Source organism: Suncus etruscus, chromosome 2 (assembly GCF_024139225.1).
Source record: "Suncus etruscus isolate mSunEtr1 chromosome 2, mSunEtr1.pri.cur, whole genome shotgun sequence".
Taxonomy (NCBI): Eukaryota; Metazoa; Chordata; class Mammalia; order Eulipotyphla; family Soricidae; genus Suncus; species Suncus etruscus.
This window is the reverse complement of record NC_064849.1, coordinates 98843988-98868816: the sequence shown is the minus strand read 5'-3', so window position 1 is coordinate 98868816 and position 24829 is coordinate 98843988. Positions and strand designations below refer to the sequence as shown.

The 24829-nt window shown below is 35.9% G+C and overlaps 1 non-coding gene and 1 pseudogene across 1 annotated transcript; both read left to right on the top strand.

The window, feature by feature from the left end:
* Positions 1-9407: 9407 nt before the first annotated feature.
* TRNAL-CAA (transfer RNA leucine (anticodon CAA)) lies at positions 9408-9514 on the top strand. Its single transcript has 2 exons — positions 9408-9445; positions 9469-9514. It is a non-coding gene; the product is annotated as a tRNA-Leu (tRNA).
* On the top strand, positions 9414-20897 carry LOC126001817 (olfactory receptor 10AD1-like; annotated as a pseudogene).
* The last annotated feature ends 3932 nt before the right edge of the window (positions 20898-24829 follow it).

Here is a 24829-nt window from a genome sequence, read left to right as displayed (position 1 = left end):
ATTTATCCTAATGTCCCATTATAGAATAGTTTCAAGTTGTTTTTTATATTCCTCACCCTATGGTAGTTTTACAGTCTTAAATGGCTCATATTTTATAGACTAGCTCTCAATTTAGGTGTGGCCAACACTTCTTTAAGATTAGATTCACCTCTAAGATTAAATTTACTGGTAGTTGGTGCCAGATAATACTGTGGAAAAGTATTTGCATTACATCTAGCTGACCCAGATTACATCCCTCACTCCCATAAGGTTCACATAATTGTGCCAAAAGTGATTCCTGAAAGCAGAGCCAGGAAGAAGGAAGCCCTGAGCAATCTGGGTGTGATCCACAAACACACAAACAAGCAAACAAACAAAAAACAGAAAACAAAACCAACCTAACTGTTTTGAAAGTAATGATACAAAGAGATGCTATATTCTCTAGGTCCTTCATATTACATATTTGTCCCTTTACTATTTCTTATTTTGTCTTTAGTAATCATTTTGTAGAAGGCATACTTTGAGATGAGACAAAAATTTCAATTGTTGTCACGATACTTTTTACCCATTAGTTATATTATTGATTCTTAAGTTTATTCCTAAGGTGATCATCTTTTCTAATTTCTATTTTGTTCTGTGCTTAGTAGTTGATATTTTCTTGTTAGAAAATGTTCCTTTATCTCCATTTTATTAATATATTCATGTATTCATATATTTATTTATAATTTAAAACTTTAATAAAAATAATATTTTAATGCTCAACAGTCCAAGATTAGGCGGTGGGGGTCAGTCCTTCAAACATTCCCTATGTCTTTTGATAGGTCTTCATCAACATTGGAGCACTTCTGTTTACTGACAAACATAAATACAAGATGTTTTCAATACAATTTGAATTTCCACTATACTAGTTTTACAATTAGTTATTTTATGTGATTCCTTTTAGTGAAGAATGATATCTAGAGATCACTGTCAGGATGCCAGGGATGCTTATTACTATTAGAGAGGATGTTCTTTTAGAATGTGGAGATCAATAATTACATATGTATGTAGATTTATTTTTGTTTCTGTTTTTGATTTTTTGTTTGTTTTTGCTTTTGGGCCACACCCATTAACGCTCAGGGGTTACTCCTGGCTATGTGCTCAAAAATCATTCCTGGCTGGTGGGGGGGACCATATGGGACTCCTGGGGATCCAACCACAGTCCGTCCTAGGCTAGCACTTGCAAGGCAGATGCCTTACCTCTAATGCCACTGCTTAGGCCCTGTAGATTTATTTCTGATTCTATGTTTAAAACCAGAATTTTCCTGTTTGATTTTTATACTTTCCTATATTCACCTACTATTTTTGGTTGATTTATTTCAGAAGGAAGGAGTGGGGTTAGGAGTATACCCAATGATGCTGGGAGCCTCTACCCACCTATTTGCTCAGGGGGTCATGTGGCTCCCATATCGAACTAGGGTTGAGGTATGTAAGGCAAGTGTCTTAACCTCTGTACTGTTATTGTTGTAGGAGTATGGGAAGACGACTGACTCTAGTCTATTTCCCCCTTGTCCTCATTTGATATTTTTTGATAGATGATCTTGTGAATTTTCCTCCAGGATCTTGGAATCTAAGAGTATTCTAGAATAAAACTTACGGCAGGCTGTAGGTCATTGTCTCAGTTTCTTGGCTGATACTATCAAACAATTCTTCATTCTTTTCTTGACCTTGTTTTGGATTATAGCTTTAAATATGACTTTTTTTTCCTAATGTCTACTTTTCTTGTCTTGTAGTCTCTAATATATCTGTTTTTCCATCATTACCTATCTTCCATTTCAATTACTTTTTTTTTGTTCCTTTCTTTCTTTTAACCACTTTTCATTATCTTGTTTGCCTACTTCAACGTATCAATATTTTCACTTGGGTCTGTTCTCTCTTGTATATCTATAATTTAGTCTTCACATCTGTGATTACAGTTTCATTTATTTTACTTATTTCATGAGTTTAGTTAATCTCTTCATTTTTTTCCTTTTTCTTCATTTTGGTCTTTAATTTTTTCATACCTGTAAATATTTGGAATTCTAAATTTGGAGGTTGTTTCTTTTTATAAATGACATGTTTTTCTGCTATGCTATGCTTTCTGGGGACAAATTTTTATTCCCTTAGGTATTGGTCTTCTGATTTTCTTATCTTACAGAAGCCTAGACCTTATTCCTGTTGTGAATTTGTGGTGGCCTAGAAAATTTTTAGTTCAATGGTGCCCTCTTCTGTCAGCATAGCAGAGCCTAGTTAATTTGACAGTTTTGGGGGTGGGATAAAGAGGCAATAGGGTAAATGTAGGCAGGGATTGTGTCCTAAGGTCTTGGGTTATTGACTGGATTTTAGGAACCTACAGGTTCCTTCAACCTTCCTTAATACCTCATAAATCCTTCAAACCGGTCTTCACCCTTCCTTTTTTGTCTTCTTCCCAAGAAGCAATGTCTGTTAAAGACTGCCATCTAAAATTGTGGGAACTTCAAAATCTTTCTTGTACTCTGTTTTCTGGTGTACCAGTAGACTTTTCCAATATTTTAACTACAGGTGACTTTTCCCTATATAAAAATAGTTTGTCTGTCTTTGACCCATTGCTAGCTCTCTTCTTAGTTTGGCTATAGCATTTTTTTTTCTGGTACTAATCACCACAAAGTCTTACAAGTATAGCAGAAGAGATATTGAACTTGAATTCCTCCCCTACACACACACACACACACACACACACACACACACACACACACACACATACACACACACACTATAATGTAATTTTACATATAAATGTTCTCTATTTTCTAGTTGTGCTTGGCTTGTAGTTAAGTGTACTTTGATTTTTTTTTTTGAGTTCTACATTGAATCTGGAAGCATATGTGAAGATAAAGATTAAGGTAATTATAATATTTTAGTAACCAAAGAAACTGGTTTTTATATTTTAAGCTTATTTTTTGTTTTTTAAATAATATAATAACATTGTCTAACACAGAGAAAGTATAAAAGGAATGGCAAGTATGCCGCTATTAAATTATTTCCTCATTAATATAAGTTTATATAATTTTACAAAAAATTAATATTATATATATTTCCACCTCTTTTTATACTTGGCAATTTACTATTTTCCCTTGCATTTAATATTATTTAGTAATGGATTTAACCAATAATTCCATATCAGCACAAAATATTACCTTGTACAATATTGGCATAGTGTTTTTCCATTTTATGATAGTGTCTTAATGTATATTTCCATTGCATTTTGATAACAATTAAATATATATACGAATTCATTTCCAAAGAAACTGTACTAAAGCATACTTGCAACAGCAGCATTTGAAAAGTTCTATTTTCATATTGTCTCACTAGCACCATATACAATCTAGTAAATTTACCATTTTCTTTCTTTATTCTACTGTTGACAGTGGTATCTAGCCTAGTTTTATTTTATATTTAGATTATGAGTGACATGACCATTTTCATATATTTAAGTATTACTTGTCTTCACTTTTATATGAACTATATGTTTTATACTTTTACCCTAATCTGTTCTATTTTTAATTGCTAGTTGAGTTAGAGTTGCTAAATGAATACAATTCTTGCCCTTATCAAATCATATTAAGGGATAGATTTATTAGATGAAATTGATCATTTAACCTAGAGATAGAAAACTTATAAGTTGAAGTGATTCAAGCACATTCTAAGTATGTCCATGTATATTCTGCTAGTCTTATCATTTCTTCTCTCATTAATAGTAAAGTCTAAAAGATTTTTTTTATCTACTATAAAAAGAAAAATATCCTTTTGTTATTTCCCAATTCCTGTTTTCTTATCACTCAATCCTTCCCTTGGGTAAGCTCACATAATGTAGAGTAAAACACAATTTAGGGAACTAAATAATTGTATTAAAATACATCAGATCTAAAAAATGTCCAGACTAATATAGTTTATATTGTATAGAGTAATATGCTTATTAATTTTCCCTTATGCTCACAAAAATTACAACCTATCTGATGTTTAAAAACTAAGCTCATACTTACCAGGAAACAAAAGGCAATTTTATAAATTTATAGAAGATAGAATACTGAAAATATGCTCAACCTAATATGCTAGAATTATATGTGCCACCTCCTACAACAATCACTAATTTGTTTTTATTGTTTAGGATAAAGAAAAATTACAGGAAAATTATGATCATTTATAGAATACATTAAACATATTTCTTTGATACTTTCATTCTCCTCAGGCTATAACAATTAACAATTAATAACTATTAATTGTTCAATCAAACTTGAATCCTAAAATAAATAATGAGTCCTACTGGAGGAAAAGACAAATTCTTTATAGATGTATAGAATTAAAAGCATATCTGTGGGGCCAAAGAGATAGTACAATGGATAAGGCTCTTGCCTCACATGTGGCCAATCTGGATTCAATCTCTGGCATCCCATAAAGTATCCAGAATGCCACCAGACATGATTACTGAGTACAGAACCAGTAATAATTCAAAGCATTTCTGGATATAGCCCCCAAAACCAAAATATAAAATTAAAACAAATCAAAGAGATAAAAAATGCAAAACATATATGTATGAAATTGATAAACTAGGTTTAAAAGAAAAAAATTTATTGATGTTAAAGAACAATTTTAGTTAATTTCTTTTTCTTTGAATTACCAAAAGTTTTGAGTTTTTTTTTATTTTAGGCTCATTTCCCAAAGGTATCCAAGTACATTTTAAAGATCAATAAAAACTGTAAGTTAGTATATTTTGCTGTGATATTGCAGTTCTAAGTATAATAGTAGGGGAGGGGCATCATCTAAATTACTAACCACAAAAATTGATATTACATTTCAGTTTCAAATAATCTTGTTATTTGACCACCAGCTATAAAAGTCTTAGGGTACCTATGTTTTTCCTTTAATTTATATTAATGTTTTCTCAAGGAAATTCAATTTTATATAACATGTTTTTCTAACTAAAAGAAAGTATGAGCAATTCACAGAATAAATGTTTCTGCTGCAAGTTCAATGATTCCTACAACCAGTAGAGGATTTATGGAAAATGACAAACATTAATGGCTATATGATTTTATGATAATAAAATATTTTATTAAGATGAGCCTTGTAGTGCTCATTGTCTCTGTCAATACTACCACTACACTAAGATACAACAACAAATAATAATAATTCATATTCCAGTGCAGACAATGGCACTACACATTTACCTTTAATATATTTCTGAATTTCCTCTTTACTGGTGGCATCTCTGTTTTTTCATCCAGATTCCATTCAATCTCATCCCTAAGAAGGTCATTCACTATTAAGATATTATCAGTATTAATAACAGAAGAAACACCACAGAAATTCAAATACCTACCACAGAAATGCAAATAGCTTGGAGTCAACATAACTAAAGAAGTGAAGGACCTATACAAAGAAAACTATAAAACATTGCTTCAAGAAATTAAAGAAGACACAAGGAAATGGAGACATATACCCTGCTCATGGATTGGGAGGATCAACATCATTAAAATGGCAATACTCCCAAGAGCATTGTACAGACTTAAGGCAATCCCTCAAAGGATACTAATGGCATTATTCAAAAAAAAGGATCAATCACTCCTGAAATTCATCTGGAACAATGAAGGGCCAAGAATAACTAAGCAACCCTGATGAAATAGAAGATGGAAGGCATCACTTTCACCAATATTAAATTGTACTAATACAGTTGTTAACAAATATGAAAAAAGATATCAATAGAAACACAATAGTTGTGGGAAACCTCAACACTGCCCTGTCACTTCTTGATAGGTCAATCAGGCTGAACCCCAACAAAAATATACGAGCTCTGAAAAGAGAAGTGGTGCTTAAATAAAAATTTAAAAATAAATAAATAAGAATAAAAACAAAACAAAAATAATTGTTGTTGGGACAGCTGGTCAGCAGTATGTAAGAAAAGCAAACTGGGAACTCTATCTAACACCATGCACAAAGGTCAAATCAAAATGGATTAAAGACCTTGATATCAGACCACAACCATAAGGTATATAGATCAACATGTAGGCAATACATCCATGACATTGAGACTAAAGGCATCTTCAAGAAGGAAACACCACTGTCCAAACAAGTGAAAACAGATGTAAACAAATGTGATGACATTAAACTAAGAAGCTTCTCCAATTCAAAAGAAACAGTAATTAAGGTAAAAAGGTCACCCATGGGAGAAACTATTCACACAACATTAATCAAATAAAGGGCTAACATCTAAGATATACAAGTTACTTACAGAACTTAACAAGAAAAAAAAAATCTAACCTCATCAAAAATAAATGGTGAGAAGAAATGAACGGATATTTCCTCAAAGAAGAAATATACATGGCTAAAAGGCACATGAAAAAATGCTCCACATCACTCATAATCAGGGAGATGCAAATCAAAATAACAATTAGATATCCTCGCAAGCCACAGAGACTGGCACACATCACAAAGAGCAAGAACAACCACTGTTGCCATGGATGTAGGGAGAAAGAAACTCTTATTCACTGCTTGTGGGTATGCTATGTAATTCAGCCTTTTTGGAAAACAATTTGGATATTCCTTAAAGAACTTGACATTGAGCTTCCATATGATCCAGCTAAATACCACTCCTAGGTATATGACCACTAGTCATTATTTATATCATTGTATCACATTAAATGTATTATATTTTAATTCATCACACATTAAAATTGTATATTTTTGTCTTTTTTATTTGTTTGGGGCCATACTCAGTGGTACTCAATGCTTACTCCTAACTCTAAATTCAGGGATCACTCCCCATAACTCAGGGACCATATGGGATGCCAGGGATTGAACCAAGGTCCACCACATAACAAAACAAGTATTGTATCTGTTATACTATCTTTCCAGCCACTATCACACATTAATTTTATCTCTTTTTCTGATTTTCATGTATTTGTGACTCTCACAAATTATCTTCTGTTAAGTGCATACTTTATACTATTTTATCTTTTTTTAATTTTAAAGGGTTATTTTATAGTTTATCATATGACCTTTATTAGAGAATGGTCCATGTGCAACTGAGAAAGAAGAAAGTATTTTTTTTAGAAGATTTTACTATTAAATAGATCTATTAATCTGTTAAGTCAGGCCAGAGAGATAGTACAATGGGTAGGGAACTTGCTTTGTCTAGAGCCTTTGTCTTGGCCCTACTGACAGCTCCATAAAAGTAGTCAAAAGTTATCTCTGAACCAGGAGTAATTTATGAGTACAGGTGAGTATGGCCCTAAAATTAAAAAAGATAAATAAAAATCTGTTAGCCTAGGACAGAGAAATAGTAGAGGAATTAAGAAGATTTTCTTTCACTTGGCTGACACCTATTCAGTTCCTGGTCCCACATGGTCCCCCAGGCACTGAGAGTAACCCGAGTTGTAGTTAGTTTACAGTATTGCATTTCCAGTTGACTTTGTACAGTTTTATAACTACTATCAAAAATAAGATATTGAATTTTCCAACTACTATTATTGATATCTTTTAATAAGCTTTTCTAATTTAGTATACATACTTTTTATAGTGTTCTATTATTAGATACATATGTAATTATTGCAATAACTTTCTGATGAATCCTTTATCATTATAAAAGATTCTTCTATAGACTTAGCAACATTTCTTTTTTTTAATCTATTTTGTTTTTATCATTATAGTCATTTCAACTTCCTTTAAATTTTGCTTACATGACAGATATTGTTTTCATTCTTTTACCTTCAATCCATTGTAATACTGAACATGAAGTGTATCTCCTATAGATAGCTCATAGATCTTGCTTTCATTGTTGTGTGTAATCCCAAATCAACTATTATATATATATATATATATATATATATATATATATATATATATATATATATATATAAAACTATAAAGAGAAGTGTCTCGTTAGAGGGAAAATTCTTACCAATGTCATTGATACAGCAAATTATTAGTTTGGCACTTGGCAATTTTTTGGTCTCTATTTAGCATAGAAGAAATACTCTTCAATCCCACACTTCCTCAGAAAAAGGACTGTTAGCAGAGAGTTCCACTGGTGAACTCTTGCCTATCTAGTGAGGAAAGTGTTCTTTGGATGTGCAGAGGCCTAGAAGAGCACACATATTCCTCCAACTTTAGAGAGGTTGGAATGGAGATGGAGTGGGGTAGTGGAAAGTGAATTCAGACTGTGACAACACACACAAGTTTTTAAAGGGCATTGTTCCAGTGAGGAATGGAGTGTGTGTGTGTGTGTGTGTGTGTGTGTGTGTGTGTGTGTGTGAGAGAGAGAGAGAGAGAGAGAGAGAGAGAGATAGAAGAGGAGAGGGAGAGAGGAAGAGAGAGAGGAAGAGAGAGAATTGAGAGTGGAATAAATTGGATCCCATCCCACTCAATATATGCCTTTTTACTCATTGGTTGGAAACATTTTTGAGTAGTATTTTGGATTAATGTTTAGACCACCTAATCCACCTCTGGGTGTGATCTGTTTCTTCCTAATAAATACTTACGGTTTCAGGAAAAAAAGCTCTGTTGCTTTTCCAGACTTCCCACTGAGTTTCCTGCTTCTTAGAAGCTGAAGGCTTATGTGTTGAATTTCTGAACCCATTTCTCTCTCTTTAGAGTGTGTGTGTGTGTGTGTGTGTGTGTGTGTGTGTGTGTGCGCGCGCATTATTTCCTACATCAATGTTTGCCTTCAGACCCATGTTTCTCCAGTGTCCCTGCTTGGAACCTGAGGCCTAATTCTAGCAAGAGAGAAAGAGTGAGACATAGGACACAGCCTGGCATTTTGTCCCTATATAAATTTAATAGTGGAGAGATATAATTTGAAAATACTTTGTTCAATTTCTTGTTCCATGGGAGTAGAGAAAACAGACAGACTTATTTTGAACTTCTCATGTTAGCTTTTCCATCCTGTATCCCGTCCTGCCTAGCTGAGGCAACCCAGCATGACAGTGAGAAGTAGCCGCCCTACTTCAAGAAGAGATTTACATTGACTCTCAATAAATGGAAATGGGGTATTAATAAGAATAATATTAACAACTAAAGCAATAACAAATATCAACAAGTGAAAACAGAAAATATCTATTGTTCAGCCTATCCAACTTTCTGGAATCCCCAAAGAGTGGAAACTACTTTCCAAAATCTTCATAAGCCCCAACTGACTCTGGTATTCAAGATGTTCTGTCCTTGTCCTGGGTTCTCCTACTGTGATGTACAAAAATGTTCATACAAACATCAAGGGGTTAAACCTCTACCTCGTAGATGAACAATTAATAAAAATATTTTGGTCAGTGTAATTTCTAAAAAGTCACTTGGCACTACATGACAGAATGATAGATTTATTTGTATGTCTTGTCTAATAAACTGTGATTCCTTAAAGTTAGAAATAATGCTTCCCGGTTGTCAGGATGGCCGAGTGGTCTAAGGCGCCAGACTCAAGCTCCGCTTCCCCAGCGCTGGGGATTCTGTTCTTCGTATGGAGGCATGGGTTCGAATCCCACTTCTGACAGAAATAATGCTTCAGGGGCAGGAGAGATAGTACAGTGGTAGAGTGTTTGCCTTTCAGGCTGCCGATCTAAGAGGGACCCAGTTGGATTCTCGCATTCTGTATGGGCCATCAGCCTACCAGGGGCAATTTTTGAGTACAGAGCTAGGAGTAACTTCTGAGTGACACTGGATATGGCCCTGAAGCCAATCAATGAATCAATCAATCAATCAATCAATCAAGTTTAAAAAAAAGAAATAATGCTTTATTATCAGAATAGAAATAACCACGCTCTAACATAATGGTAGATACACAGGTGATCCTTGGAATATATTTTTTTTCCTTTTTTTAAATAATAATTTTTATTTTGACCAAAGTGGATTACAAATCATTCACAGTAAAATTTTAGGTATATAGTGACATTGAATCAGGGGCAATCCCACTACCAATGTTGTCCTCACTCTCCCCGTGTTCCCAGCACGTATCCCATATCCTCCTTTGCTCCCTGGGCTCTAAGTATAAGTGGTCCCATCTGTGTCTATTTTTCACTCTTCTACTAGTGTGCTTTTTGTCTTTCACTGAACGATTTGCTCTGAGTGGAGCTAAGCACTTCATCTTCAGCACAAACATATAATCATTATTCAATAAAATTTGATTGAATTAAGAAACAAATACAATTATCTCCAAAATTATCTCCAAAAGTAGGAGGAACTATTTAGATGTCCATTCTATTATCTTTTGGAAAGAGTCTTAATAACAGAGGACCTGCTTAGTCGTTGGGTAATAGAAAGTTGACAATGACAGATAATATTCATCAAGTATTTTCTATATCCCAAACATCATCCTGAGTCTGTTACATGCATCACCTTCTCCAAAGTTGCTAGGTGAAGAGGCAGAGAAGGGAGAGTTGAGTTTTTTTGTTTTGTTTTGTTTTTTTAATTTTTTTTTATTTAAACACCTTGATTACATACATGATTGTGTTTGGGTTTCAGTCATAAAAGGAACACCACCCATCACCAGTGCAACATTCCCATCACCCAAGTCCCAAATCTCCCTCCTCCCCACCCAACCCCCGCCTGTACCCTAAATAGGCTCAACATTTCCCTCATACATTCTCAATATTAGGACAGTTCAAAATGTAGTTATTTCTCTAACTAAACTCATCACTCTTTGTGGTGAGCTTCCTGAGGTGAGCTGGAACTTCCAGCTCTTTTCTCTTTTGTGTCTGAAAATTATTATTACAAGGGTGTCTTTCATTTTTCTTAAAACCCATAGATGAGTGAGACCATTCTGCGTTTTTCTCTCTCTCTCTGACTTATTTCACTCAGCATAATAGATTCCATGTACATCCATGTATAGGAAAATTTCATGACTTCATCTCTCCTGACAGCTGCATAATATTCCATTGTGTATATGTACCACAGTTTCTTTAGCCATTCGTCTGTTGAAGGGCATCTTGGTTGTTTCCAGAGTCTTGCTATGGTAAATGGAGCTGCAATGAATATAGGTGTAAGGAAGGGGTTTTTGTATTGTATTTTTGTGTTCCTAGGGTATATTCCTAGGAGTGGTATAGCTGGATCGTATGGGAGCTCGATTTCCAGTTTTTGGAGGAATCTCCATATCGCTTTCCATAAAGGTTGAACTAGACAGCATTCCCACCAGCAGTGGATAAGAGTTCCTTTCTCTCCACATCCCCACCAACACTGTTTATTCTCATTCTTTGTGATGTGTGCCATTCTCTGGGGTGTGAGGTGGTATCTCATCGTTGTTTTGATTTGCATCTCCCTGATGATTAGTGATGTGGAACATTTTTTCATGTGTCTTTTGGCCATTTGTATTTCTTCTTTGTCAAAGTGTCTGTTCATTTCTTCTCCCCATTTTTTGATGGGGTTAGATGTTTTTTTCTTGTAAAGTTCTGTCAGTGCCTTGTATATTTTGGAGATTAGCCCCTTATCTGATGGTATTGGGTGAATAGTTTCTCCCACTCAGTGGGTGGCTCTTGTATTCTGGGCACTATTTCCTTTGAGGTGCAGAAGCTTCTCAGCTTAATATATTCCCATCTGTTAATCTCTGCTTTCACTTGCTTGGAGAGTGCAGTTTCCTCCTTGAAGATGCCTGTAATGTCCTGGAGTGTTTTGCCTATGTGCTGTTCTATATATCTTATGGTTTTGGGGCTGATATCGAGGTCTTTAATCCATTTGGATTTTACCTTTGTACATGATGTTAGCTGGGGGTCTAAGTTTAATTTTTTGCAAGTGGCTATCCAATTGTGCCAACACCACTTGTTGAAGAGGCTTTCCCTGCTCCATTTAGGATTTCCTGCTCCTTTATCAAAAATTAGATGGTTGTATCTCTGGGGAACATTTTCTGAGTATTCAAGCCTATTCCACTGATCTTAGGACCTATCCTTATTCCAATACCATGCTGTTTTGATAACTGTTGCTTTGTAGTACAGTTTAAAGTTGGGAAAAGTAATTCCTCCCATATTCTTTTTCCCAATGATTGCTTTAGCTATTCGAGGGTGTTTATTGTTCCAAATGAATTTCAAAAGTGTCTGATCCACTTCTTTGAAGAATGTCATGGGTATCTTTAGAGGGATGGCATTAAATCTGTATAATGCCTTGGGGAGTATTGCCATTTTGATGATGTTAATCCTGCCAATCCATGAGCAGGGTATGTGTTTCCATTTCCGTGTGTCTTCTCTTATTTCTTGGAGCAGAGTTTTATAGTTTTCTTTGTATAGGTCCTTCACATATTTAGTCAAGTTGATTCCAAGATATTTGAGTTTGTGTGGTACTATTGTGAATGGGGTTGTTTTCTTAATGTCCATTTCATCCTTATTACTATTGGTATATAGAAAGGCCATTGATTTTTGTGTGTTAATTTTGTACCCTGCCACCTTGCTATATGAGTCTATTGTTTCTAGAAGCTTTTTGATAGAGTCTTTAGGGTTTTCTAAGTAGAGTATCATGTCATCTGCAAACAGTGAGAGCTTGACTTCTTCCTTTCCTATCTGGATTCCCTTGATATCCTTTTCTTGCCTAATCGCTATAGCAAGTACTTCCAGTGCTATGTTGAATAGGAGTGGTGAGAGAGGACAGCCTTGTCTTGTGCCAGAATTTAGAGGGAAGGCTTTCAGTTTTTCTCCATTGAGGATAATATTTGCCACTGGCTTGTGGTAGATGGCCTTCACTATATTGAGAAAGGTTCCCTCCATTCCCATCTTGCTGAGAGTTTTGATCAAGAATGGGTGTTGGACCTTATCAAATGCTTTCTCTGCATCTATTGATATGATCATGTGGTTTTTATTTTTCTTGTTATTGATGTTGTGTATTATGTTGATAGATTTACGGATGTTAAACCAGCCTTGCATTCCTGGGATGAAACCTACTTGATCGTAGTGGATGATCTTCTTAACGAGGCATTGAATCCTATTTGCCAGGATTTTGTTGAGGATCTTTGCATCTGCATTCATCAGTGATATTGGTCTGTAATTTTCTTTTTTGGTAGCGTCTCTGTCTGGTTTAGGTATCAAGGTGATGTTGGCTTCATAAAAGCTATTTGGAAGTGTTTCCCTTTGTTCAATTTCATGAAAGAGTCTTGCCAAGATTGGCAGTAGTTCCTCTTGGAAAGTTTGATAGAATTCATTAGTGAATCCATCTGGACCTGGGCTTTTGTTTTTCGGCAGACATTTGATTACTGTTTTAATTTCATCAATGGTGATGGGGGTGTTTAGATATGCTACATCCTCTTCCTTCAACCGTGGAAGATTATAAGAGTCCAAGAATTTATCCATTTCTTCCAGGTTCTCATTTTTAGTGGCGTAGAGTTTTTCAAAGTAGTTTCTGATTACCCTTTGAATCTCTGTCATATCAGTAGTGATCTCTCCTTTTTCATTCCTGATACGAGTTATCAAGTTTCTCTCTCTCTCTTTCTTTGTTAGGTTTGCCAGTGGTCTATCAATCTTGTTTATTTTTTCAAAGAACCAACTTCTGCTTTCGTTGATCTTTCGGATTGTTTTTTGGGTTTCCACTTCGTTGATTTCTGCTCTCAGCTTTGTTATTTCCTTCTGTCTTCCTATTCTTGGGTCCTTTTGTTGAGCATTTTCTAGTTCTATTAGCTGTGTCATTAAGCTACTCAGGTAAGCTCCTTCTTCCTTCCTGATGTGTGCTTGCAAAGCTATAAATTTTCCTCTCAGTACTGCTTTTGCTGTGTCCCATAAGTTCTGAGAGTTTGTGTCTTTATTGTCATTTGTTTCCAGGAACCTTTTGATTTCCTCCTTGATTTCATCTCGGACCCACTGGTTATTGAGCATGAGGCTGTTTAACTTCCAGGTGTTAAAGTGTTTCTTCTGAGTCCCTTTGGAGTTCACAAATAATTTCAGAGCCTTGTGGTCAGCGAAGGTAGCCTGCAAAATTTCTATCCTCTTGATCTTATGGAGGTATGTTTTATGTGCCAGCATGTAGTCTATCCTGGAGAATGTCCCATGTACATTGGAGAAGAATGTGTATCCAGGTTGCTGGGGATGGAGTGTCCTATATATATCCACTAGGCCTCTTTCTTCCATTTCTCTCCTCAGGTCTAGTATATTCTTGTTGAGTTTCAGTCTGGTTGACCTGTCCAGTGTTGACAAAGCCGTGTTAAGGTCCCCCACAATTATTGTGTTGTTGTTGATATTATTTTTCAGATTTGTCAACAGTTGTATTAAATATTTTGCTGGCCCCTCATTCGGTGCATATATGTTTAGGAGAGTGAATTCTTCCTGCTCTACGTACCCCTTGATTAATATAAAATGTCCGTCTTTGTCCCTTACAACCTTCCTGAGTATAAAGTTTGCATTATCTGATATTAGTATGGCCACTCCAGCTTTTTTATGGGTGTTGTTTGCTTGGATAACTTTTCTCCAGCCTTTTATTTTGAGTCTATGTTTGTTCTGACTATTCAGGTGCGTTTCTTGTAGGCAGCAGAAGGTTGGATTGAGTTTTTTGATCCATTTAGCCACTCTGTGTCTCTTAACTGGTGCATTTAGTCCATTGACATTGAGAGAAAGAATTGTCCTGGGATTTAACGCCATCTTTATTTCAAAATTTGGTGTGTCTTTTGGTAGTCTTGTCTTAGATTAGGTCTTTCAGTTTTTCTCTTAAGACTGGTTTTGTGTCTGTGAAGTTTCTGAGCTGTTTTTTGTCTGTGAAACCATGTATTCTTCCATCAAACCGGAAAGTGAGTTTTTCTGGGTATAGTATTCTGGGTGAAGCATTCATTTCATTCAGTCTTGTCACAATATCCCACCACTGCTTTCTGGCATTGAGCGTTTCTGGTGACAGGTCTGCTGTAAATCTCAGGGAAGCTTGCTTGAACATGATTTCCCCTTTTGATCTTGCTGTTTTCAGAATTCTGTCTCTATCTGTGGGATTTGTCATTGTGACTAGGATGTGTCTTGGGGTGTTTTTTCTGGGGTCTCTTTTGGTTGGTACTCTTCGGGCATGCAGGATTTGATCACATATATTCTTTAGCTCTGGAAGTTTCTCTTTAATGATGTTCTTGACCATTGATTCTTCCTGGAAATTTTCTTCCTGGGTCTCTGGGACTCCAATGATTCTTAAGTTGTTTCTGTTGATCTTATCATAGACTTCTATTTTTGTCTGTTCCCATTCTTTGACTAATTTTTCCATTGTCTGCTCATTTGCTTTAAGTTTTTTGTCCAATCTCTCCTGCTGTATGGAATTGTTATGTATCTCATCTTCCACAGCACCAAGTCTATTCTCAGCTTCTGATACCCTGTCCCAGAGCTTATCCATTTTGTCATTCACTTCGTTTACTGACTTTTTCAGTCCTTTTAGTTGACATGTTATTTCAGTTTGGAGTTTTGTCATTTCTGCCTTCATATTTTCTTGGTTCTTATTAGTGTTCTGTTCAACTCGATCCATGGTTTCTTGGAGTCTGTTGAGCACCTTCCATATTGCTAGTCTAAAGTCCTTATCTGAGAGGTTGATTAGTTGTTCAGTCATTATCTGGTCCTCAGAATTGTCATCTTCATTCTCTATGTCTGATGCTGGCCTGCGTTGTTTCCCCATTGTCACACTTGTATTGTGGGTTTTTCTATGTGTTGTGGTGGTATTCATTGTCTATATGATGTAGGCAGCACACTCCTCTGGCTCCTCCCTTTCTGGATGGGCTGACTTGCCTCTAAGGGAGGGGAGTCCTCCGTGGATGAAGCCTCACACTGGGTCAAATCTTAGGCCCGAGCATGCAACAGAGAAGACAGTCCAGAGAGAAATGTTTGCTTCTGTGATATAGCGCCATTCTTAGTGTGATTTTTCCTTCTTGTTGCAATGGTGTTCTTTCCTTAGAAAGAGTGAAGAGCCTCTTTTTGCCCCACTCGCAAGAGTTTCACGCAAGAGGACAGTAGACAGACATAGACAGGTCACACTCACAGTCTTTCACAGCTGAGCCCCACTGGGCCGGTGTACTTTCGCGGATTTTCCCCGCCTGGTGTCACACACAGGGAGCCAGCTTTTGCAAAGGTTAGCCGGTTTTTATGCTCTGAAGTCCCTCCCTGAAAATGGCGTCTGGGCGAGCGAGGTTTCTGGAGGCTCTTTTTGCCCCACTCGCAAGAGTTTCACGCAAGAGGACAGTAGACAGACATAGACAGGTCACACTCACAGTCTTTCACAGCTGAGCCCCACTGGGCCGGTGTACTTTCGCGGATTTTCCCCGCCTGGTGTCACACACAGGGAGCCAGCTTTTGCAAAGGTTAGCCGGTTTTTATGCTCTGAAGTCCCTCCCTGAAAATGGTGTCTGGGCGAGCGAGGTTTCTGGAGGCTCTTTTTGCCCCACTCGCAAGAGTTTCACGCAAGAGGACAGTAGACAGACATAGACAGGTCACACTCACAGTCTTTCACAGCTGAGCCCCACTGGGCCGGTGTACTTTCGCGGATTTTCCCCGCCTGGTGTCACACACAGGGAGCCAGCTTTTGCAAAGGTTAGCCGGTTTTTATGCTCTGAATCCCTCCCTGAAAATGGCGTCTGGGCGTGCGAGGTTTCTGGAGGCTCTTTTTGCCCCACTCGCAAGAGTTTCACACAAGAGGACAGTAGACAGACATAGACAGGTCACACTCACAATCTTTCACAGCTGAGCCCCACTGGGCCGGTGTACTTTCGCGGATTTTCCCCGCCTGGTGTCACACACAGGGAGCCAGCTTTTGCAGAGGTTAGCCGGTTTTTATGCTCTGAAGTCCCTCCCTGAAAATGGCATCTGGGCGAGCGAGGTTTCTGGAGGCTCTTTTTGCCCCACTCGCAAGAGTTTCACGCAAGAGGACGGTAGACAGACATAGACAGGTCACACTCACAGTCTTTCACAGCTGAGCCCCACTGGGCCGGTGTACTTTCGCGGATTTTCCCCGCCTGGTGTCACACACAGGGAGCCAGCTTTTGCAAAGGTTAGCTGGTTTTTATGCTCTGAAGTCCCTCCCTCGGAATATATTTTTGACTTAATTGATTGAACATGTTATTCAGTATATGACTTCATCTGAAATAACATTTATCTTCCTATTTAATCCCTTTTAAAAATATTCTTCTAATAATATTTTAAAATAATTTTATTGTGACCAAAGTGAGTTAGAAATCTTTCACAGTAATATTTAAGGTACATAGTGACATTGACTCAGGGGCATTCCCACTACCAGAGTTGTTCTCCCTCAACCCCTATTCCCAGATGCATCCCATATCTCCCTCCATGCCCCCCCCCCCGGGCTGGTAGAATAACTGATCACCTCTATGTATAGCTTATTGTAGACTGGGTATCAATTCTGTTGTCATTAACTTTGGATTTGGTGCTTAAGTCTAATGATGTTTTAATTTCTACTCAATATTCATACAACTGTTTGGTCATGGTACCATCCATTCCCCCCCCCCTCAATTTATAAGGCAGAACAAGATGTCTCAAGTTATGTGGTTCTGCTTGAAAAAAAAAGAATAAAAAAAAGACAAGTAAAAAAGTAAAGAAAGGAAAACAAACAAACAAAAAACTGGGAGGAGTCCATCTAGAGGCTATAAAAAGATTTAAAAGAATAAAGGAAAAAGAAGAAGAAAAACATACCAAAAAGAAAAAAAATACCAAAAAATACCTAGAAACAAACAAAAAACAAAACAACAAAAATAACAAAATCAAACAAAAAAAACAGTAACTACAAAAAAAGCATCACAGCAATAAAGACAACACCAAACAATAACCATATTTTTTGCACAATATTTACTGGGGAGATTGGGGAGATTAGAAAGGGAATTCCTTTCTCAGACTCAGCTGAACCACTCAAGAGAATAAAGGATTTTTTCTAATAAAATTAAAATAAATAATTAAAATAATAAAAAAAAAACTGGAAATTGAGTCCCACATGATCCACTAATATCACTCCTAGGGATATACCATTTCTAGAAACACAAAACCACAATACAAAACATTCTTTGAACTCCTATATTCATTGCAGAAATAGCCAGAATCTGGAAATATCTCAGATACCCAACAATAGATTGTTGGCTAAAAACAAACAAACAAACAAAATAACGGTAGTATATCTATACAATGGAATACTATGCAGCTGTTAGAAAGAAACAAAGTCATGGAGACTGAGTAAAATGAGTCAGAGGAAGAGAGATAGACATACAATAGTGTCAATGATGTCTTGGTCTGGACACTGTAGGGAATTCTAAGATTCTGAGGAAAGTGGGCACAGGGCTTGGTGAATGACAAAGTCACACTCATTTGTGGGGGTGAATCTGAATTGTGTTTCTTATTGAATTGTACATTGATGTATTTAAACATGAATTTTATGTGTGAGAGAGCACCTGCATCTGCTTCCCTGCAAGGTTTAAAAATTGTACTTTGTTGTTACAAAAAGCTTATCAATACATACTGTTTGTTTTATAAGTTTCTTTACAATAGACAATTTATAGGCCTTTAGTGTGGGTTATAAAGCTTCTGAATGTTAAAAAAAAAAAAAAAAGAAAGGGAATTCCCTTGGCCTAAGAGATACAGGGTTTCTTTGCCCTTGAAGCATACTGTCATGGGAATAACTACAGGTTCCATAATTGTGTTTTTTTTTTCACATCCCCAGGTCTTTGTATGGTGCCAGGAAACTATGCTCAGTTGTTGATGATAAAATCAGGCCTCTGTAACTAGAGAGCTGGTTATTTGCACAGGTCATAGGATGAAGCTTAGGATAGAGTCTTTCTTTTTTTATGGTATTAGAAGTTCTGTTCCTTTTCATCAGTCTTCTGTAATTGGTGCTCTTTCTATGTCTTTTGTGAGCCTCTACAGTTTAAGGAAACTTCTATAAATATAAATTGTCAAACAATAAGAGAAGTGAATAAGAGAAGTGAATAGGATAATTGACCTTTGCACAATGCAACCAAATTAACCTTGCTTGATCTTCATTGTTCACTCCTGTGCTCTGAGTGATGAGATACTAGAAATGGTTAGGTTTTGGGATAAAATTGTGGGTTTAAATCAGGGATGCTGGAATTTTCTGTGTAAGGCTAAAGAAAGAGATTCAGGATTCTAGCAATAGAAAGGCATTCATATGGTCTTCTGAGCATCGCCAGAATGATGCTGAGCATAGAGAAAGTAATAAGCGTTGAGCACCACTGGATGTGGAACCAAACAACAAAACACATATACAATGTAAGATAGAGAGAGCCAAAATGGAACTTCTCTAGTCAAGGAGTATGGTGTTTTCTTCTTTCAAAATCACTGAAGAAAAGATTCCAACATCATCTGTCCAGCCAGAACTTGTTTATCTTTTGGATATGAGATTGTTGTTATACCTGTTCCAGTGATTGGATGACAAAACCATTTCCAGTCATAGATACAAAAATGAGAGACCTACCATGTCAGACCACCTACCCTGGATCAACTCCTCTTCAAACACCGTGAAATTGTCTTTGTTATTTTCCACAGTTATTCAGTAACAGACATTATTAGCAGAGCAACAGAATGAGGACTTAGACTGTGGACCAATGCAATGGGAGCACAGTGACAAAGTTTATTCTTTTGGGTTTTGAGAAGAGCTCCCCTTCTACATAAGCATAACTATTTGTACTCTTCCTAGCCCTCGTTGCCTTGCCATGGCCATGAATGGCTACATCATCTTCATCACCTGGTCAGATCCCAATCTCAACAGTCCCATGTCTTCCTTGACCACCTGTCCTTTCTAGATATCTGCTTTATCAGCACCACCATCCCACAGATGCTAATCCATCTAGTGGTTAGTAATCATGTCTCCTTTATGTCTTGCATGACCCAGATGTACCTGGTCTTTGGTGTAGGTGTGACTAAGTACATCTTCTTAGTTTTTATGGTTTATGACTGTTATGCTACTATTTGCCACCTACTTAACTATGCCCAAATTATAAACCAGAAGGTCTTTGGGAAACTTGGGAGTACTTCCTAGTTCTTTGAGCTGATTAATGACATCTTTCTAGAGTATATATCATTCCAGAATCTCTTCTGAAGGAACAACTATGTAGAAAACTTCTTTTGTGAAGCTTCCATAGTGATTGCTCTTTCTTTCTTTCTTTCTTTCTTTCTTTCTTTCTTTCTTTCTTTCTTTCTTTCTTTCTTTCTTTCTTTCTTTCTTTCTTTCTTTCTTTCTTTCTTTCTTTCTTTCTTTCTTTCTTTCTTTCTTTCTTTCTTTCTTTCTCTCTCTCTCTCTCTCTTTCTTTCTTCTTCCTTCCTTCCTTTCTTCCTTCCTTCCTTCCTTCCTTCCTTCCTTCCTTCCTTCCTTCCTTCCTTCCTTCCTTTCTTTCTTTCTTTCTTTCTTTCTTTCTTTCTTTCTTTCTTTCTTTCTTTCTTTCTTTCTTTCTTTCTTTCTTTCTTTCTCTCTCTCTTTCTCTCTCTCTCTCTTTCTTTCTTTCTTTCTTTCTTTCTTTCTTTCTTTCTTTCTTTCTTTCTTTCTTTCTTTCTTTCTTTCTTTCTTTCTTTCTTTCTTTCTTTCTTTCTTTCTTTCTTTCTCTCTCTCTCGTGAAAACCTTCAGTTCATCATGAAGATGATTTTCCTTAATGCTGTCATAGTGCTTCTTAATCCCATGGCACTCGTTGTCATCTCTTACGCCTGCATCCTGGCTTCCATTCAGTGCAGTATCTCCTCTTCAGGTGTTCAGGGGAAGACCTTTTCCACTTGTAGCTCCCATTTAACTTTGGTCCTCTTTCTATACACGTTAGCCATGTTCTCTTACATGAATCCCCATAGTACACATGGCCCTGACAAAAAATAAGCCTTTGTCTCTTCTTTACATTATTATCACCCCTATGTGTAATAGCATCATTTATAGTTTTCAAAACAAGAAAATGAAGGGAGCCATGATAAGAGCACTTTGGAAGATTGGTCTAACCCAAGCAAAATCTGTCTAAAAGGAAGTCTCAGGGAGGTAAATAAACCTCCCCTTGCTTTCAAATCTTTTAGCATTTATTTATAAGTGAGAAAGTCAGTAATGTGATGAATTTTAAAATTCAAAGAAAATTCATTGCTTTCTTTCTAATAGCATAAGTCTCATTTCTTTGATGTCTAAAGCTATGTCTGACACTAGTCAAGCACAGACTGATACTTCCATCTATAAGTTTATTTGCAAGTATAAAGAAAGGTAATATGCTGCTAAAAGAAAATCATTTGAAAGCATTGCCATTACATTCATTCCAGAGCATTTGTTTCCATAGTAATGTCAATTAGCAAAGCCCAGGTTTAGGGAAGGACCCACTTGAGAATTAAAGGGAAAAAGAGACTTTGTATGTTAGGGATAAATATGGTTTGCAGAAATTACTGTGAGGTGTGTGATACCATCCTTTGTGAGGACCTCAAAATTCTTCAAGAAAGTTCCCAGGGAATAATTACAATTTATTAATTATATTTTATTACTTTTCAAAACAAAAGAAAGAGCTCTTTACTAAACATATATATATATATATATATATAATTTAATGGGGAGAGAGTAGGGAAGAAAAATATCAGAAAGTATATATAGAGAGAGAAGATCCACTTACTGTGGTTGTAAATGGGAATAGAATCTATGAGATGAAAATTCTAGGATCAGGGAACATCAAAGGGTATCTGATTTGTAAAGGATGTGGGGGGGGGATGCATTAGATTCTTTTTGTACATATATTTTCCTCCATTTAGATTTTTTACTGTAATATGTTTGAGTGTATTCAAAAAATTAACCTTGTATTATTCACAGAAAGAATTGCTGGTAATTCAAATCCAACACCCAAATTTTATTCTATCACACAGAAGTTTAAGCCATTCCTGGCTTAATAGTTGTTGGATTCTATTACTGTTCAAGTCATGAAAAATAAATTGGAATGAACATTCCATGGAGCCTCTCTCAACATCTACCTTTGTTCTTAGAACTAAAGGTTTTTCTACAAACTTTCAACTGAAAGAACAAAATAGGAAGAATCTTTCTTTTAAACTAAGCAATAAATCTTTTTTGGAGGGGTTCAGGCCACACCCATTTGATGCTCAGGGGTTACTCCTGGATAAGTGCTTAGAAATTGCCCCTGGCTTGGGGGGACCATATGGGACACCGGGGGATCAAACCACAGTCCTTCCTTGGCTAGCGCTTGCAAGGCAGACACCTTACCTCTAGCGCCACCTTGCCAGCCCCAAGCAATAAATCTTAATCAATAAAATTTTCCCACTTGTGATATCAATCATATCTATATAGTAAAAATATCATACCTAGATATGAAAGAAAATAGCACTATACTGAGAGCAATTCTCTTACATCTTTTTGAAACAAATCTTTTCAAAATAATAGGCCTTGCTTTGTCCTTAACATCATTCAATCTCTCTACCCTATCACTTAAAAATAAAGAAAAGCAAATATATTATACAAAAAATAAAACTTATCCCCAACAGTAAATTGCCATTTCTGTTGGTGAGGAAATTAGCTAAATCTTCATAACTGAAGACAGAAAACTAGGTCTGCCTGATGCATGACAAGGGCTTGTCTAAGAAACAATATATGAACAAGGGTCTTTACTCACAATTCCTGGACAACTCAGAACTGAAACTATCTGGAACTAAACATTAAAGAGCCATGTCAAGGAGAACAAAGCAATTCTGAGAAATGGTATGTAATGAGACTATTTTTAAAAAGCCTTTTAAAACTATGTAAAATGTTTGCATTTTTGTCATTTCTTTTTTCCAGGAAAGTCTTCATGTAATTTGTAAGTACTTGCTATAGTTATTCAAACAAATAATAGGAAAATCAAGTAACCTAAAATCCCGAGTCAGGTATTAAATAATCAGAAGTTAATTTTTTAAAACATCATTTCCCCAGAGCTATTTCTCTTAAATCCTCAGCTAAATTGCTTTCCTCATTAAAGAATCTTTAAACATGTACTCATATATTAAACAAAACAGTGCATTTCTTTAAAGCATGTGTTTATTATGTGAAATCCTCTAAAAGTATTTCATGTTGACCTTTCCTTTGACCTTTAACAAAAACTTCCCGATTTAATCCCCACCCCCTGCTGATAATAAAATGAGAGTTCAATCAGTAAAATGTTGGATATTTTCAACATTTTTTGAGAGAATGACTTTGAAGAGTATTGTTAAGTGGTATAGCCAAAAAAGTATTAAGATTGAAACAGATGGTATTTACTGTTATTCATATAATTCTCCTATTCCTGCATACAAAGTCTTTTTAAGTTTCTAGTGCAATTAGCTATAACATGGGAACATTTTCAGATCATGGAATGTGGATGAAAGAGATGTGCACTTTCAGGCTTTGCGTATAAAATCCTATCTCCTGTCAGTTTCTCTATGCTCTCGTATTGTCTGAATGGACAAGATTATATAAAATATGAGAAAGAGGGGTGGAGAGATAGCATGGAGGTAAGGTGTTTGCCTTTCATGCAGAAGGTCATCGGTTTGAATCCCGGCGTCCCATATGGTCCCCCGTGCCTGCCAGGAGCAATTTCTGAGCCTGGAGCCAGGAATAACCCCTGAGCACTGCCGGGTATGACCCAAAAACCACAAAACAAAAATATGAGAAAGAAATACAGTCACGAAGGATCCTGATTTTAGAAGGGCAAAACACATGTGCATAGAAAATGGCAGAAATTTACAAAAGCAAAAAATAAGGTACTACTGTAATATTGTTGTGTATGTAAAGGTATACATGTGCAAATATGCATGAATCTATATATTTACATATTATTAGAATTTCTAAAAGAATTAAATAATCTCAAATTATTATATAGACTAAAATAGTTCAACTATTTGTTGATTTCATCTACAAAAAGAGTAAATGGGCAAAATGTTTTGAAGATTTCAATGAGTTATAATTGAACTTCTATTATTGATATAGTACTCAAAATTTTAAATCTTGAGCCCCAACCACTCATTTACTTCGCAGAATCTGAAGGTCATCAAAAGATATAAAATCGTAGTTTGCAATGAGTAAGTGCTAATTTATAAGAACTGAGAAGAATGAAAAAAGTCTAAATAAAGTAATTCTTTTAAAATCTAAGCAGATAGCTTTTATTAGGTTATTGTAGCAAAGAGCATTTAAGGGTAGTGGCATATCCTCAAACTAGCAAAAAAAAAAAAGTTAACTTGAAAAGTATGTGAGAAAATAAAGGAACAGAAAGTAATTTTTGAAACTACTCTATCCAAAGTATAATATGCTGTGACTGAAAGGGCAATTGAAAAACTAAGTACAACTCAAGCATCATGTGTCTGCTGACTCACAGATATGCAGTAAAGAATTAAAGTATTACAGAAGAAGAAAGACATGATTTCAAAATAGTAATACTAAATTTAGGTGTGCTGAGGAAATCTAATATCTGTTAAATGTATTTCTTTCTATCAGTCCCTAAAAAAAGTATTATTACCTTATGGTCATGTGTAATTCTATTATTGAATCATGTTCCTGAATGACATCCTATTGAAAAGCAATCTGTTATTTTCTAAATGTTTAAATTTTGTGTTTTGTCACATTAAATTTTTTCCAGTTGTTGACATGATTAAACAACAAAATTTTAATGTGACAATATACAAAATTTAAAGATGTAAATAACAGAAATCTATCATTTGTTCTTCAATGGGATGTAATACAAGAAAAACCCATACATATTCCTGAATGACTCTGAATTCCCAGAACTACCTTCTGCTTTCTTTGCTTTCATAAATTAAGCATCCTTGTGAGCCAAGATTTTTAATAAGGCACAAGATGAAACTCAGAAATGTAAAGACTTTGCACTTAATATGCTTCTTACAGACATTTCTTTATTTGAATATGTCAGGCGATGGGTGATAGGACTCTACATATCATAATGAC